At 50.3% G+C, this 18102-nt stretch overlaps 1 pseudogene; it reads right to left on the bottom strand.

Annotated features, from left to right (window-relative positions):
• Positions 1-10559: 10559 nt before the first annotated feature.
• LOC133747032 (RNA 5'-monophosphate methyltransferase-like) lies at positions 10560-15042 on the bottom strand (annotated as a pseudogene).
• Between the last annotated feature and the right edge of the window lie 3060 nt (positions 15043-18102).

The following is an 18102-nucleotide window of genomic DNA, read 5'->3' as shown; positions in this document are numbered from 1 at the left end:
ACAGCAATGGCAGTACCTAGCAGGCCAGCTGGCTTGGGAGCTGGGGCTGTGAGTGCAGAGGGGAGCTGGGTAGGGCCAGGGTGTGGGATGGGGAAGAATGGTGCAGCCCTCCTTTCCTAAGAGGGATGATTGTGCTATGTTCCCTGGCCCAGAACCTAAAACAAGTCCCAACAGCTGAGATGCAAACTGTCTGCTGGGAATCTGCTTACCCTGCTGGCCCCTGGCTGCCTCCTCCTCTCTCAACCCCTCCCCTAAAGCCCAATTCAAAGACTCGCTGGGTCAGGATGTCTCTCCAGAGGTCTTGATGGGTAGGCTAAACCTCAGCTAGCAGGAGTTCATATCCCAAGGCACCAGGGAAGAGCAGGACAGAGGCTGTTCTTGGGCAGGAGCAGGGAGTCTGCCCAAGTTCTCATTCCAAGTAACTGTGATGTAGATGCATGCACATCACCCAACACCCTGGTCCCTCTGGTCAGAGCCACCGTGCCAGAAGACCTTTCTCCCCACTGCATTCAATGTCCTGATGTGGAAGGGAGGCGCTTTCTAGTCCAGATGCTAGGTTTTTAAAATGGACACAACTGAGACCCAGAGAGGAATTTGTGGTGGCTAAGGTCACACAGCAAGCTTGGAGGAGCAGGAACCCAGAGCAGAGCCCCGGACTCAGTCTGAACTGCCAGCAGCTTTGAACCCAAACACGTGTGTTTCCGCCTGCCTCTGCTGAGACATGCTGGTGAAAAAGAGCCTTAGTGCCTGCAGCCTAGGGCAGGGGCCTCTCCGACCTTTCCCTGTCTCCCAGGAAGCACTGAGCTGCAGAAGGACACTGGAAGGGCTGAAGCCACCCCAGACGCAGAGCACAGACTTGGAGAACAAACTTGAACTATATAGGACAGTATCCATCTCCCCAGACAGGAATGCACTTGGTTTTTCTGGGGGTTAAGAAACCACTAATCCCAAACTGTGGAGAGGAGGGCGGGAAAGGGGGAGAAGGTATCAATTTGAGAGTGAATTTTGTGTCTCTCTGACTGCCAGAAAAGGGATCTACAAAAAAAAAGGGGGGGGGGGTAGGTAGCTAGCAGGCATAATGTCTACAACCCATGGTCTGTCTGCAGCCAAGTCCTGGTGCTAGATTCATTCTCCCCAAAGAACTGAGCACACAATGGTTAGACACAGACCCATCACTGACTCTCCTGGACCTCTTGCTGCAAACCACTTCCTTTGGCTGACAAGGAGGACCCACCCCGGGCTGGGGGTTGAGTAGTAAGGAGGGAATAAAGGGATCGCCTCTCCAGCCGGCGACCCCTGGCTCCCCAGGCAGGCAGGCCTCTAGCAAGCAGCAGGCTTGGATGGGTTCAGTGATGCAGGCCTGAGCAGCCTGGGAAACCAGGCCCCTGGGAGGTGAGGGCTCTCTGTGCCCCTGGGGCAGTGCCAGGGCTTTGAGGAAGGAGAGAGGAGCTGGGGTCGATTTCCTAGTGGGGCTGAGCCAGGGGAGTGCCTGGCACAGATAACTCTCTGCATTCTTCTAGCAAGGCAGCCAGGACCGGAGGGCCTGTTTCCCAAGCACTGCCCCCATCCCTGCCTCCCTCCCTCAGCTTCTCTTCAGCATGCAGCCCTGCGAAACATCTGCAGGGTTGCGCGTGGACACCTGGTCTCTCTCGGCCTCTCCCCACCTCCCCCATGCCTGCCCCAGGCCACGGGGACTGAAGGAGTGTGAAGAGCAGCCCCAGGCTGGTTCCCGCGCCTGCGCTGTGGGGACAGCACCCCACCACCACCCTCCCGCACACACACACCCCGGCTCTGCCAAGCGGCACCCGGTGGTGGGATGCGGGTGGGTGGGGTGCGCGGGCTGGGCAAGGTTAGTCTTTCAAAGAGGGAGGGAGGCCGGCCCCCGGAGCATCCTCCACTCCGGAAAGTTTCGCTTATAGGGCCTCAGAGTGTGCCCGAGGATAGCGCGGGGGGCGGCCGGGGGTGGGGTGGGGGAGGACAAGTCACAGCGTGACCCCCACCCGGCGAGGGGAGAGTGCAGCGGAGCGCGGGGAGCGCAGCGAGGTGATAACAGAAAGCCCTGGCGCCCCCTGGGACCCACCGCTGCCGCTGGAGCCTCACCCTCCACACCCCCAGGCTCCGCTGGAGCCTACAGACCCCCGCCCCCACCCCATCGTCGCCCTTTAAATCCAAATAGGCCCGGAACTCACCGAAATCAGATGTCCAGGGCAGGCCGGATGCGCAGGGTCCATGACAGCGGCTCTGGGGCGAGGGGGGGGGGGGCTGATAAAGGGGGAGCCGTAACCGCTTCTCCAAGTCAAGGCTTTAAAGGGGCCAGGGGGCCCCGCCCCTGGCCAGGCCCCGCCTCTCTCCTCCAGCGCAGCCAATCCGCACTCGCCCCGGGTGCGCGCCCCTCCCATTCCGCTCCAGAAGTTCCCAGGACTGGAGCGAAGTTGGTCTGGCTGGCGCAGGGCGCTTCCGCCTGGGCGAGAGGCCCTCCCATCCTGCTGTGGAGAAGCGCTCTGGTCAGGTCCTGCAGGCCTGGGGCATCTCCTGGGCCTGGCGAGGGGACGCTGAGCTCGGGTGCTGCGGAGGCGTCCAAAGCAAAGCAAGCTAAATCGGTGCGGGCGGGCGCACAGGTATGTGCATCTGCTCTGTGGGGCTGGGCGTGCACGTGTGTCCGTGGTGGTGAGCGGCGGTGTTTGTAGTTTGCCCTCCTGCATACGTGTTGGGGGAAGAGGTTGGAGTGCCTCCTTGTTCCTCTGCGAGGGTTGGGTCCTCCCGGAGTAACATGGAAAACTGGGCGCTCCCTCTTCCAAGAACACTGCTGGCCGTGTCCGTGCTGCCTTAGGCGGGGTAGGGCTGCGCAGAAAAAGGACACAGCCGTGTTTCTATAGCAGTGGGGGACCATTCCCAACCACCTGCAGGAAACGAGCACGAAGGCCCCTTTCGGAGGCCCCTTGCATCCCATTCTCATTGGTGCCTAGGCTTCTTTGGACACCAGAATGTCCTGACCGGCCCGCAGTGTACCGACTGGTTAGGTTATGCAGATTCTGAACTGGGTTCCACAGGAAAATACTAGGGATCCCTGGGCACGGTCTGCCCATTTTATTAAACTTGCTTCTGTTGTGGATGTTCACAGGATGTGACTTAAAGTGTGTTCGTCCACAGAAAGAACACAGAAACTCCGGGAACATAAGGTGTTCAGATTGGCTAGGATTAGTTAAGTTTGTCTCTGAAGGAGACTTCTTATTTAAAATGGATTTGAAGGACAGAGAGGATTGAGGCAGAGTGAGGACACAGAGAGACTCAGGCAGGAAAGAGCAGATTGTTACTATCTGTATGGGATGTAAACAAATCACCTTTATAGGCTAGGAAGCAGAAGCTAATGGGAGATTCTGTTGGAGACTGGGATGTAGATATAGATTTGGCAAGATGATGAGCAAGAAGCCATCCTAGGCTCTCAAGCACAGGGTTAGCACGATGAAAGGTGTGCCTGATGAAGCTTATTGTTGATGCCTTAAAAAAATGGCATAATGGGGGCCGGTGCTGTAGAAGGTTAAGTTTCTGCTTGCAGTGCCAACATCCCATATGGGCACTGATTTAGTCTTGGGTGCTCCACTTCTGATCCAGCTCCCTGCTAATGTGCCTGGGAAAGCTGTAGAAGATGGCCCAAGTCCTTGGACCTCTGCACCCATGTGGGACACCTGGAAGAAGCTCCTGGCTCTTGGTTTCTGCCTGAGAAAGCCCTGGCTGTTGCAACCATTTGGAGAGTGAACCAGCAGGTAGAAGACCTCTCTCTCTCTCTCTCTCTCTCTCTCTCTCTCTCTTTCAGTATTTCTTTCAAATAAGTTAATTAAATCCTTTTGTTTAATGCATTACGGTTACTCGCACCAATGCTCTCATCTTTTTGCTTAAAAATTTTCTTTCACTGGGGCTGGTGTTGTGGTGCAGTGGATTAATCCACCATCTGAGATGCTGGCATCCCATACTGGAGTACTCGTTTGAGTCCCAGCTACTCTACTTCTAATCCAGCTCCCTGCTGAAGCTTCCCTTCCCTGGGAAGGCAGTAGAGGATGCCCAAAGTGCTCGGTCCTCTGCCACCCACGTGGGAGACCCAGATTGAAGTCCCTGACTCCTGGCTGCAGCCTGGCCCAGCCCTGGCTGTTGCAGGCATTTGGGGAGTGAACTAGGGGGTAGATCTCTCTCTCTCTCTCTGTCACACTGCCTTTCATAGAAATGATTAAGCAAACACTTCTAAAAATGATGACACCATCATGAGACACTGTAAGATTGTAAAGACAAGACCATTATTTGAGATAAGAAGAGTCTATTAAGAAAGAAACAAATTGAGAGGCAGAGAGACAAAGAGAGAGTGCCCATCACTAGTTTGCTCCCCAAATGCCCATGACAGCTGGAGCTGGGCCAGGCCAAAGCTAGGAGCTAGGAAGTCAAACCAATTTTCCCATGTGGGTGGCAGGAACCCAAGCACTTGAGCCATCACCACTGTCTACCTGAGTGTGCTAATGCAAGAAGGCTTCCGTCAGGAGCCAGAGCTGGGTACTGAATCAAGTCACTCTGATAGGGGTACAGGCATCTTAACCATTATGCCAAATGCCACCCCTGCTGTAAATCATTTTATGAACAAGTTTATCTTTCCCCCCATATTTCCTAATGATGGTGGCATCTTCGAAAGCCTACAGCATGGATCACTGTTCATTCAATCATTTTGGATTCATGGAGTAGGGATCAGTAGGCCAGTCCTGGAATTAGAATGTCTATGTTCCTGTATTCTCACCACCAATTTAAAAACAATTCATTAATTTGCAAAGCAGACAGAGACAGAGACAACTTCCATTTGCTGGTTCACTCTCCAAATGCTTGCAGCAATTGGGGCTAGACCAGGCAGAAGGTAGGAGTGTGGAGCTTAATCCAGGTCTTCCAAGTGGTGGCAGGCATTTGCACTATTACTTGCTGTGTCCAAGAGAGGGCATTAGCAGACAGCTGGGATCAGAAGTGGAGCCAGAACCCAAGGCTAGGCACTGTGTTATAGGATGCAGCATCTCATCTTAACCACTGTACTAGTCTGCCTTCCCCCATCACTATTGTTTAAGAAATCTGTGAATATTATACTAAGTGATGAAATGCTTTCATTGTTTTTATTCATGTGTGATTAATAATGAACAACCATCCAGGTGCTTATATGCCACTGGTTCCTGTGAATGTCTTCTTTTCAAATACATTTATGAATTTGTGTCTACTACGATAAAATTAGCCATTTGTCACACATTCACACATACTTTTTTAGATGGCAGTCTATCATGCAATTTCACTGGCTTTTGGTTGTTTTTCCTTTTTTGCCTTGTGTAGTTGAAGTCATTGATTTTTTTGCCTATCACTTTAGGCTTCTTCTGTTCTTTGGAAACTAGTACATCTTTAAAAATTAGTTTTATTCTTTGGTATGCTTATAGCTTCCTCCTTGCTGAAAAATATCCTACTTAGAATATACATAAGTGGTCAAGATTCATCACTGCTTCTCCCGCCCAACGTGAGGTTCTTGTTTTGGGCCAGCCACTCCTGACTGTTCTCAGTGTGCAAAGCATCCACACCTGTGTGCCTCGCCAACAGGTGCTCTGGGTCACGGGGATGCTCCTCTTTCTCCACTGCTCCCAAAGCAACATTCCATTTAGAGACAGCTTAAGGCCCACATCCCCCAGAAATTCTTCCATGCCCATACAGACTGTCCTTTTTTAAAGATTTATTTATTTTTGTGAAGCAGAGTTACAGAGAGTGGGTGGTGAGAGATTGTCCATCCACTGGTTCACTCCCAAATGGCTGCAACAGCCAGAGCTGGGCTAGGCTGGAATCCAGAAGCCAGGAACTCAATCCGGGTCTCCCACATGGGTGGTAGGGGCCCCAAGCACTTGATTCATCTCCACTGCATTCCCAAGTGCATGAACAGGGAGCTGAATTAAAAGTGGAACAGCCAGGACTTGAACCAAAACAGTGCTCTTATGGGATGCCAGCACCACAGCTGGTGGCTTAACCTGGTGTGCCACAGTGCTGGCCAGGCTTTTTGAAAGCTCTTTGTCTCCTTAACATCCAAATATTTGCTGAATGAGTCAAATACAACTTTTGGAAGGTTTTTTTTTAAGATTTATTTATTTGAAAGGCAGAGCCACAGAGAGGCAGGAGGGAGGAAGTGGGAGGGAGGGAGGGAGTGAGTCTTCCATTCATTGGTTCACTCCCCAGATGGCCACAATGGCTGGAACTACACCCATCCAAAGTCAGGAGCCAGGAGCTTCTTCCAGGTCTCCCACATGGGTACATCTTCTATTGCTTTCCCAGGCATTGCAGAGAGCTGGATAGGAAGTGGAGCAGCCAGGACTTGGACCAGAGACCATATGGGATGCCAGCCCTGCAGGCAGCAGCTTTACCTGTTACCCCACAGTGCCAGCCCCTGGGGTTGTTTAATCTACCCTTCCTAAAAGTACGCTTGGTATAAAGAGGGGATTTGATAAAATGCTTTTTATTTATTTATTTGAAACACACAGAGAGAAATGATTGATTTTCCATCTCCTGGTTCACTCCCAAAATGCCTGAAACAACCAAGGTTGGCCCAGGCCAAAGCCTGCAGCTAGGAATTCCAGCTGGATCTCCTACATGGGTGGCAAAGGCCCAACTACTTAAGCCATCCTCTGTGATCTTCCAGGAACCTTAACAAGACACTGGATTAAAACAGATATGGGACTTTATTCTAGGCACACTGATATGGGATGCAGCCTTTCCAAGTGGCAGGTTAACCCACTGTATCATAACACCTACCCCTGACAAAATACTTCCTAATTTACCATCCAAATATATACATGGAGCATGTAACCATCTAATGTGTGGCTGCTCCAAACTGAGATGAGCTCTAGGTGGAAAATGCAGACCTAATAAGACTTAGCAGAAGAAAACAATTTTTTTTGACAGGCAGAGTGGACAGTGAGAGAGAGACATTGCCATTGGTTCACCCTCCAATGGCTGCCGCAGTAGCGCGCTGCGGCCGGCGCACTGTGCTGTTCCAATGGCAGGAGCCAGGTGCTTATCCTGGTCTCCCATGGGGTGCAGGACCCAAGCACCTGGGCCATCCTCCACTGCACTCCCTGGCCACAGCAGAGAGCTGGCCTGGAAGAGGGGCAACCAGGACAGGATCGGTGCCCTGACCGGGACTAGAACCCGGTGTGCCGGCGCCGCAAGGCGGAGGATTAGCCTGTTGAGCCACGGCGCCGGCCAAGAAAACAATTTTTATGCCTCATTTTTATGTTGGCCTCAAATTCAAATGATAGTATTTTGGACACAACATGGATTACATAAAGTATACTTTAAAATGCTAAAGTATTTCCAGGACTATAGTGCTTGGTTTGGCTCCTAAACTAGGCTGGTTTCAGGGTAAGTAAGATGATTTTTGCTTGGAGCCAAAGATGTTCTGTCTCCAAGGGCTCTCATCGGCCAGGAAGTGATCATGACACATCATCAGAATTAACCGTTGCAGACTTGGAAAGCAACGGCTCTTCCCAACAGCTCAGGTAACTGCTCAGCCAATAGAATGTTACTAGGGGACAGGTCAGGTTACAGGCCAACACATCCCTTAAAGCTGTTGGTGGCTAAAGATTTCTCAGTTAATCCCATAGATGGAGCCCCTGAGTGTCTCTTTGGTTACTGGGTGCCGTTTTCTGCCAGGTATGTTGTTTGGCCTGAGCTCCTGTATTAGTTTCCTGTTACTGCTGCAACAGAACACCACAAAATCAGGGGTGTTTCAAATAGCACAGATTTATTCTCTGACAGTTCTAGAGGTCAAACTTCTGCAAGTTCCCAGGGGAGAATGCATTTCCTGTAAGTTCCAGAAGCCTCCTGAACCCCTTGGCTTGCTGCCCTTCCTCACATCACACCAGCCTCTTGCTTCTGTCTCCCATCTACTCGCATGGCCAAATCTCCCATTGTTGTCCTCTTCCAAGGACACGTGTGATTTTAGTGAGGGTCCATTCTAACCATCCAGGTTCATACTGCCATCCTTAATTCTTAATCACATCAGCAGAGTCCAGGTTGCTGTCCATGGCAACACTGACAGGTTCCTCAAGGTTGGAACTGTAGCTGTCTGAGGGCACCAGGATCCATCCCAGTGCTTTGTGTACTGCCTTGGTGGTGACATTAGAGCACATCAGCAGGTCACAAGGTCTCAATGTGTTTCTCCACTGAGATCCACAGAGAGCCTACCTTTACTCTTTGACCTCTACAGTCACTCAGAGACCATCACAACCTGAATTTCCCTTCACTTGCACCCGCCCCTCCCAGTACTGCTTCCTCTGAAGTGCTCAGTTGTGCTATACTTGAACTCCTTATTACTTCCTCATCCTAAAACAAATCAATAGAGAGCAGAAGATACATTTTCTGCAACATGAGATACTTTTCTCTTAAGCCTCTGGGCTTACAAAGTGTAGCTGGAGTCTGTAGACTGTCAACAGTGTCACCATGCCTTACATTTGTTTAACACTCCACATTCTTTTTTTTTAATTTTAATTTTATTTTTTTTTATTTTTGACAGGCAGAGTGGACAGTAGAGGGAGACAGAGAGAAAGGTCTTCCTTTTTGCCATTGGTTCACCCTCCAATGGCCGCCGCAGTAGGCGCGCTGCGGCCGGCGCACCATGCTGTTCCAATGGCAGGAGCCAGGTGCTTCTCCTGGTCTCCCATGGGGTGCAGGGCCCAAGAACTTGGGCCATCCTCCACTGCACTCCCTGGCCACAGCAGAGAGCTGGCCTGGAAGAGGGGCAACTGGGACAGGATTGGTGCCCCGACCGGGACTAGAACCCGGTGTGCCAACGCCGCAAGGCGAAGGATTAGCCTACTGAGCCACGGCACCAGCCTAACACTCCACATTCTGCAAAACATCTCCATGCCCGTTAGCTCACTTAGGAACAGTGAAAGGAAGATGTTACTCTTTCAGCCACACAGATAAAAACACTGGGAGCAAGGCAGAGAATGGACTGGACCCCTGGGACATGCCAGGGACATGATTGGAACCAACAGGGCTTACTTGTTATTGGTAGAAATCATTGGACTTTCTATTTCCACATGGGGAGTATATGTCCCCAGAGTCAAATGAGGCTTCCAGCCTGAACCAGGAGTGGATGCTATCAACTGAGATTGTGATTGGGTTTTGAATGAGACTAATGAGTTTGTTTTGGAGCTCTGCTGTGGTAGGATTATAAAACAATGAAAAATATTAGTCTGGAATCATGAAGATGGGAATCCAAATACCTTTGGGGGTCATTAATATATAGCTAGTGGTGACAGGCATGGGAGTGGAAGAACTCACTCCAGCAAGAGTATGGGGAGGCAGATGAATGAAACCATAAGTCCTCAGTGTCTCCACTTCTGCTTGTGCATCTGTGGTTCCTGGTGAATGCAGATTCCTCATTGTGAATGTGCTTAATGCCACAGAATTACATACTGAAAAAAAAAACAATTAAAAATGGTCAAATTTATGTTTTTTACATTTTAGCCCATCAAAACAATATAAGGAAACAGATTCTGGAGCCCCACTCTGATCTGAAGCACTGTCTTTGGGTTTGCAATTTAAAACTTTGGAATATCTCTTTATTTTAATTTATTTTTTAAAGATTTATTTGTTTATTTGAAAGGCAGAATTACAGAGAGGCAGAGACAGAGAGAGATAAAAGTCTTCCATCCACTGGTTCACTCCCCAGATGGCCACAATGGCCAGAGCTGAGCTAAGCCAAAACCAGGACCCAGGAGCCTACTCTGGGTCTCCCACGTGGGTGCAGGGGTCCAAGGACTTGGGGCATCTTCTACTGCTTTCCCAGGCCACAGCAGAGATGGGAAGTAGAGCAGCCAGGACTCGGACCAGTGCCCATGTGGGATGCTGATGCTGCAGACTGGGGCTTTAACCCACTGTGCTACAGTGCCTGCCCCTGGAATATTTTTTTAAATGCCAATCAACTCACCTTGTCTACTGTCTGTAACTGCTGTGGCAAACTGGGGTATAGGAGAGACCGGACAACCTTCTCTAGAAAGATTAGACCCTTTTCCTACTAAGCCCTGACTTCAGCCAGGCCACTGACTCTTCGTTCTAGGTTGCATTGTGAAGTTCTGCCCAAAGATGGGCTTAGCAAATCCAGAAGCAGCCTGAAGAAACCAGAACGAAGCTAAGGAATCCAAGGAATGGATACGTTCTAAGGCTAGCCCAGTCTGATCTTTATAAATAAGTACCCCCCAAAGCAGTGTCTTCCATATTTTACAATCAGGACTGCTTTCTTGACTATCACAATCCAGATTTCCCAGCTCAGATTCATTCTCCTCCATAGTAACAGGGACAGACAGATTCCTTCCATCAAATATACCTCGGAACTGCTGCCAAAACTTCTGCTGGGCTGCCTGAAGGCTAAGGAGAGTGGCCACAATTTCCTGGATGAAAACTCTCTCTGTCTTGGGTCCTACTGCCTCCCATCTTAGTGCTTCCAGAATCTCAATCCATTCCTTTTTTCCCTCTCCCAGTCATCCTGGGGTTGTATGAGTCTATGCTTTTTCCCTGAAGAGCAGGAGGCTGTGGTCCCACCTGGTGTTGCCAAAGCAGCATGCCAACTCCATGCCATGCTCCTGGGTCAAGATCTGCCCAATCTGCTTGGCCATATCTCCTTGGATGGCAAGGGAGTAGAAGTGGTCGAAGTCATGGAGTCCCAGTTTTCACGTATGCCATGTAGCTGCCCATGAACACTTCCAGGGCTGAGGCTCCACAAGGAGGTAGCAGCAGAGGGAGGAGAGATGGGCCAGGAACTCCCTCAGGCCATGGTCCCCATGATTCAGATGAATCCACATAGTTACTGAATGCAGAAGCCAATGTCAAAAATGGAACTTCCTAACTGGCTTAAGAAAGAACCCAAGAGAACCTTGCAAGTCCTTTGATTCATGAAGTCCTGGGTAATAAAAGTCCAGGCATCCGGGAAAGGACACTCCTTTTCAGCTCACACCACCAGCACAGGATCTATGTTGCAGCACAGGAGATGAACATCTAAGGCACCAGAGCAGGTCTCCCTGTCACGCAAGGAAAGGAAGTGTTTGTACAGAGCCACACTCAGATCCTAGTGGAACCCAAAAGAGCTTTGTCATTGCAGTTTTCAACCAGTGTCTGGGAGAGAAATCTCTATCTCTCCTTTTCCCACGGAGGCTGCCATTTAACCTGGCTCTATGACATACCAGCCTCCCAAACTATGACCTAAAGAGGGCCGGTCAATTTTCCAGAGCGGGATCTTAGCGCCCTCCAGGGTCCACAAGCTGTATTGCATCCTGGATTTTTCCCGACTCTGGAAGATTGGGTTGTGTATATCTAATTAAAAGTTACAGCCCAGAAGATTCTGCCAATAAACCTCAAGCAGTATCTTCCAGGATAAGTAATATCATGGCCAACTCGCTATCTTTTGCTGGGTATCTCAAACCCCAAGGAAGATAGGGGTCCAGAAGCGTAGAGTGTCTGTGACCTGGAAGGTGAGGCACATAGCTGGCACTATCTTTACAAAAACCCATTTCTCACACCTGTGCTCATGAAAGTCGACTCCAAAGACCCTTATTCAGACTTTACTCTCCAGCTACATTTTACTGCATTTCACTTCACCCCCTTCTCTTGAGACTCATTCTGCTTCTATAGCCAAGCCACCATCTCCTTTGGCTGACTTGGATTTCCACAACAAATCTCGAATTTGTTACTCTATAGTTTTGTCAAGGAATTTTCTTAGTTACTTCCTCATTTGCAATTGTGTCAGGAAGATATTTATGTTTTTTTGTGCAGGTGAAGAAAACGCACAGTGGAAACTATGCAGATGTCCAGAAACAGCAGCGTGAGTAAATAAATGTGATATAGTCATTGAACTAGAATACTAGGTACCAGTGAACAATGAAGGAATTCAGCCCAGTGCAGGAACATGGATAACTCATACAAATACATGATGTTGAGTAAAAAGCTAAGTCACAAAGAATAATGGATGGCAAGTTTCTACTTAAATGAAGTTTTAAAAGGGAGAAAAAGGACACTGTTTTTAGAGATTTAAAAATAGTAAGCTATGAAGAAAAGGCAGGAAACAATACAAGTCAGGCTACTTATTACCTCTGGGTGGAGAGGGGGTACTCTATGAACAGGAAAAAGCATATTGGGGGACTTTTTTTGGGTGGGGACAATGTTTTATTCTTGACCTGCACAGCAGTCATAAAGGTGCTTGTAACTCCTACAATGTAGATTTGTTTGATGCACTTTTCCATATGTGTGGTGTTGTTCACAGAAAAGCTCTATTTTAACAATTACAGTAAAATTGGTTCCATAAAACTATGGGACATTTGGCCTAATGGTTAAGGCACCAGTTGGGATGCTTACAGTTCATAAAGAAGTGTTGGAGTTTGAGTCTTGGCTCTACTTCTGATTCCAGCTCTCTGCTACTGTGCAACCTAGGAAGTAGATGGTGATGGCTCAAGTACTTGGGTTCCTGCCACCCACATGGGAGATCTGGATTGAGTTCCCAGCTGCTGGCTTCGACCAGGCCCAACCCTGGTTGTTACAGGTATTTGGGGAGTGAACAGTGGGAAGATCTCTGTCTTTATCTTTCCAAATAAAACAAAAATTGAAAAAACAATATTTATCTGAAAGTCAGAATTAGAGAGAGACTGATAGAGAAAGATCTTCCATATGCAGGTTTATAATGCTCAGATGGCTGCAATGGCCAGGCGATGCCAGGAGCCAGGAGCTTCATTCATATAGGTGGCTGGGGCCCAGACACTTGGGCCATCTTTTGCTGCTTTTCCCAGGCTGTTAGCAGGGAGCTGGATCGGAAGTGGAGCAGCTGGGACATGACCCTGTGCCCATATGGGATGCCTGTGTCACAGGTGACTCCTTAGCCATTACGAGACAGTGCCCCTCCCTGCCCCCATGCCTGTGCTGCAGTTCAAGGATAGCACCTGGAATAGCCAGGCCCTGTGCTGTGCTGCCTCCCACGTCCCCATCCTCCATTTCTCACCGAGTCTCTGTTTACTTCTTGGCTACCTTCCTCCCCTCTGGTCCTGGGTGTGGCCCAGTTCTGATGGGTCATTTCACATTGGTGCCTCTTCCCCATATACCTTCATCCTTTCCATCCTCAATTCCCTGAGATACTGATTCAGTAGGTCTAGTGTGGAGACCTCAGAGTTTTCACTATTTGAAAAATGCACCAACAAATTATAGCACAGTGGGGGCCAGTGCTGTGGCATAGTGGGTAAAGCCATCATCTGCAGTATCTGCATAGCATATGGGTGCCGGTTCAAGTCCTGGCTGCTCCACTTCTGATCCAGCTCTCTGCTATAGCCTGGGAAAGCAGAAGATGTCCCAAGTCTTGGGTCTCCTGCACCCATGTAGGAGACCCTGAAGAAGTTCCTGGCTCCTGGCTTTGGATCAGCACAGCTCCGGCCATTGCGGCCATCTGGGGAGTGAACCAGAGGATGGAAGATCTTTCTCTCTCTCTCTCTGCTTCTGTAACTCTACTTTTTGAATACGTAATCTTAAAAAATATAGCATGGCTATACAACAAAATATTACGAAGCTGTTAAAGAATGCTGTGACATGCCTGATCTCCAAGTGATTAAATAAAAAGCCAAGTGAAAAATTGTGTGCTAAATTGTTAAAACTATAAGGGGCAGATATTTACACATGCAGGATGCACACCCCAGAAATCACAGTGGGACACTGTGTGGGGAAAAAGGAAGGTTTAGGGCTGGAAGTAGAGGCTTTACTTTCTACTATGTAACCCTCTTGTATTTTGAATTTGTTTTATCAAGAGCAAACTTTTTTTTAATAGAAAATTGCGAACTCTGTAAATATACAGCTGGGTCTGGGAAACACTGCCTTAGTTAACTGGAACCCTGTCTTAGCCTCTAATGAACAAATACAAGTAGATTACTCACAAGTTTAATCTCTGGTGGCCTCCTAATGCCTTGCTAAGAAAACCCAAGCCTCCTGTTACTCTTCTGGTGCCTTCTGCCTCTGCCTTCTTTTCTCATCGCATATGTTTGCATGGGACATGCAAACATGTTTGCAGGGACCCCGCCCCCAAGGGCACCCAGCCGCCAGCTCATCCCAGACTATATGCACATGTCTCTCAAGGGCTTGAACCCTTGACTTAAGTCTCTTCTGCCAAAGGCCATCAACACAGTAAAATTCTACATACCTCCCCTCCAGCTCCTGGGCTGGAAAGATGGAGGAAACGAAGCGAGGGAGCTTATACCAGCGCCTGCAGTCAGAGGGCAGGCTGCTCCGCTAGGGGATCCGCTGTGGCTAGGAATAGGTGTGAGACATTTCCTTATTTTGCAAGTGGTTTGACTATAACCGTTACAGGGCTAAGAACACCTTGGGTAAGGGTGACATTGCCTCCCTCCGTTTCCACCGGCAGAGTGCTGTATTTTCCTTTTGGATCCTCTCCACCTTCCTGTCCACTCACTGTTTTCTTAAGTAAATATGCACCTGGCTCAGGGCACACACACACACACACACAAGTCCTCACGGCCGGCCCGATTCTGTCACCCCTGGTTCATCCCACCCGCCACGCTGTCCCCAAACGTGGGTCTCCAGAAGCCCTGTCCACCTGGGGTCTGGCCCCCAGGGGCGGCGAAGCAGGAATTTAGAATGTAGTCGAGGATCCCGCTCCCCACCAAGAGTCCTAGGCGAGATGGTGGGGGAGCCTGGCGGACAGGTGACCTTGGTCAGGCTCTGAGACAGCTTCAGGGAGTGACGTCATGCCCAGGAGGGACCACGGAGGACGCGGAGGCAGCCCACACCGGGCTCCCGGAGCTCCGATCCCACCGCACACTCCGGGGGTAACCCCGGAGTTACACCCCACGTTGAGCCCCAGGATCGGCCTCTTTTCGGGACCCCCTGGGTGGAAGAGCCCTAAAGCAGCTCGGGGGGCAAGAGGCGGAGCCGTTGCTCCGGAGGGTGGGAGCAGGAATAATGAGGGACATTTCCGAACGGGGCGGACCCGGGGTCCATAGCCTGCCTTTCCACTGTTCCCGCGGCTTCCTGAAGGCCCCTCTGGCCAGCTCCGCGGGCGCCACCATCAATCCCAGCAGGGGAAACCGGAAGTCAGGCACCTGCAGCCAGCGAGGGCCGTGGGGGCTCCAGTGTGCATGTACCCAGGGGCGAGGTCGGCAGGGCGGGAGCCCTGCGAGGGGCGAGCAGGCGGCCTGTGTGCGCCTGCGAACTGCTGGCGCGCGGGTTTGCCTCACAGAACCCTAGCTGCATCCCCGACAGGTCAGTTTTCAGTGACCTCGTCCACTTTTTTTTGTTTGTTTGTTTTAAGATTTATTTGGGCAGGGAGAGATCCCATCTTCCATCTGTTGGTTCACTCCGCAAATGACTGCAACGGCTGAAGTTGGACCGAATGTGGAGCAGCCAGGACTCGAACCGGAGTCTGTACCTGATGACCGGCACTGCTTTACTCCCAGTACGCTACAGCGGCATCCCCTATCGTCCACTCTTTACCGGCAGGATCCAGCGCTAAGAAGTTAAGATCTTGGTCAAACTGACATAATTTGAAACACGAGCTTTTTTTAAAAAAAATTTTTTTTAAATAAACTTGAGCTTCTTGACCCCTGAACTAGGAATTTGTTGGGATCTTGGAAACCAATTTTAGGTCAGCTTCTTTTCTTCATAATCATACAAGGCAAGACCGACGGAAGAGAAATTACTCATCCCCTGACCGGGGGTGGGTGGTGCTGCCTGTGAATCTGTGGCACAGGAACTTGCTCTTGGTTCTGGAGGGTGGCCATGAGCCACAGCTTACTCCAGGTGCCAGAAGATGCCACATCACATCCCTGCCTGTCAGGAGGGGCGAGGTGTGCAGGGCAGCTAAACGCTGTGCTCCTGCAAGTGCAGGATCCTGCATTGAGATTCCCCTCGTAGAGTGTTCACCATTCACCTCCTAAGCCCCGATGCTAACCTGGGGAGGACAGGGCTATGTTCCTTGTTCAAGGCTGCATGGTTAGCAATGACAGTGCTGGCATCCAAACCCAGGCAGTGTGGCTGCACCGGGAGTGTTCACAACACTGTGGATTAGTCTCAGCTTTGGATTGGCACTGCCTGGCACGAAGAGGTTCCAGATATAAAAACCAGGTCTGTGGTGGGGAAACTAAAAAGGAAGGGAGAAAGGGACTGAGCTGAAACAGACAAGGTAGAAGGCAGCTAGGCAAGATGTGGGCTTAGCCAGAGGCTGGAAAAAAAAAACTGATAAGGAGGGAAGCTGAGGAGTGGGTCTAGGCAGCAGGTTCCAGTCACAAGCCAGGGCAGTCCAGCATATCCCGCAGGGGCAGCCAGGGGCAGCGGAGTTGTGCTGACCCCTCCCCAACCTGGACAGCCCTTCTTTTTATTTTATTTTATTTTATTTTTTTGACAGGCAGAGAGGACAGTGAGAGAGACAGAGAGAAAGGTCTTCCTTTTGCCGTTGGTTCACCCTCCAATGGCTGCCATGGCCAGCGTGCTGCGGCCGGCGCACCGCGCTGATCCAGTGGCAGGAGCCAGGTGCTTCTCCTGGTCTCCCATGGGGTGCAGGGCCCAAGAACTTGGGCCATCCTCCACTGCACTCCCTGGCCACAGCAGAGAGCTGGCCTGGAAGAGGGGCAACCGGGACAGAATCCGGTGCCCCGACTGGGACTAGAACCCAGTGTGCCAGCGCCGCAAGGTGGAGGATTAGCCTAGTGAGCCGCGGCACCGGCCCTGGCCAGCCCTTCTTAAGTGGGCATCCTGTCACATGATGCTGGTGCTTTGCAAAATTCTTACAAGTGTCCTCAAGAGGTTAAAATAGGCCTGGTTTCTGCTTCATCTCCTCCTGACCTATTGTTTTACTATTTATAAGAGTCAGGGGACAGCGCCACAGCTCACTAGGCTAATCCTCCGCCTGCGGCGCTGGCACACTGGGTTCTAGTCCCAGTCGGGGTGTCGGATTCTGTCCCAGTTCCCTCTTCCAGGCCAACTCTCTGCTGTGGCCCAGGAGTGCAGTGGAGGATGCCCCAAGTGCTTGGGCCCTGAACTCAGATGGGAGACCAGGAGAAGCACCTGGCTCCTGGCTTCAGATTAGCGTGGCGCGCTGGCTGCAGTGCGCTGACCGCAGCGGCCATTGAGGGGTGAGCCAACAGAAAAAGGAAGACCTTTCTCTCTGTCTCTCTCTCTCACTGTCAACTCTGCCTGTCAAAAAAAAAAAAAAAGAGTCAGAGAGGGGGCCAGCACAGTGGTGTAGCGGGTAAAGCTGCCACCTGCATGGCCATTATCCCATATAGGCAATGGTTTGAGTCTCAGCAGCTCCACTTCTGATCCAGCTCTCTGTGATGGCCTGAGAAAGCAGTAGAGGATGGCCCAAGTCCTTGAGCCTCTGCACCTGCATGAGAGACCCAAAGGAAGCTCCTGTCTCCTGGATTCAGATCAGCCAGCTCTGCCCGCTGCAGTCATTTGGGAAGTGAACCAGCTGATGGAAGACCTCTCTCTCTCCCTCTCTCTCTCTCTTCTTTTCTCTCTACCTCTCTCTCTCTCTGCCTTTACCTCTCTGTAACCCTGCTTTTCAAATACATAAATAAATCTTTAAAAAATTGCCTACTATAGATTTAATAAAAAGATTCTTACAGATAAGCTAATGACCCCAAATCACACTGGAATGGAGTGAACTTCAGGACTCTACCCTTCCAGAAAAGAGGGGAAGCTGTACCCCTCCCCAGTGTTGACTGAATTTGGTGAGCTATGCTTACTCCTTTTCATCACTAGGTGGCACCAGCAGGCGCATTTCATAACCTGTCATTTTGAAGGTGCGAATCTCCTTGCTATTCTTTTATTTTTTTTTTTTGGAGTACTAGTTATAGCATTAAATCACAATGTACAGCACATTAAGGACAGAGATCCCACATGAGGAGCAAGTGCACAGTGACTCCTGTTGTTGACCCAACAAATTGACACTCTAGTTTATGGCGCCAGTAACCACCCTAGGCTCTTGTCATGAGTTGCCAAGGCTATGGAAGCCTTCTAAGTTCGCCAACTCAATCATATTTAGACAAGGTCATAAAAGAC

Source organism: Lepus europaeus, chromosome 18 (assembly GCF_033115175.1).
Source record: "Lepus europaeus isolate LE1 chromosome 18, mLepTim1.pri, whole genome shotgun sequence".
Classification (NCBI taxonomy): domain Eukaryota; kingdom Metazoa; phylum Chordata; class Mammalia; order Lagomorpha; family Leporidae; genus Lepus; species Lepus europaeus.
This window is presented reverse-complemented; position numbering and strand designations above follow the sequence as displayed.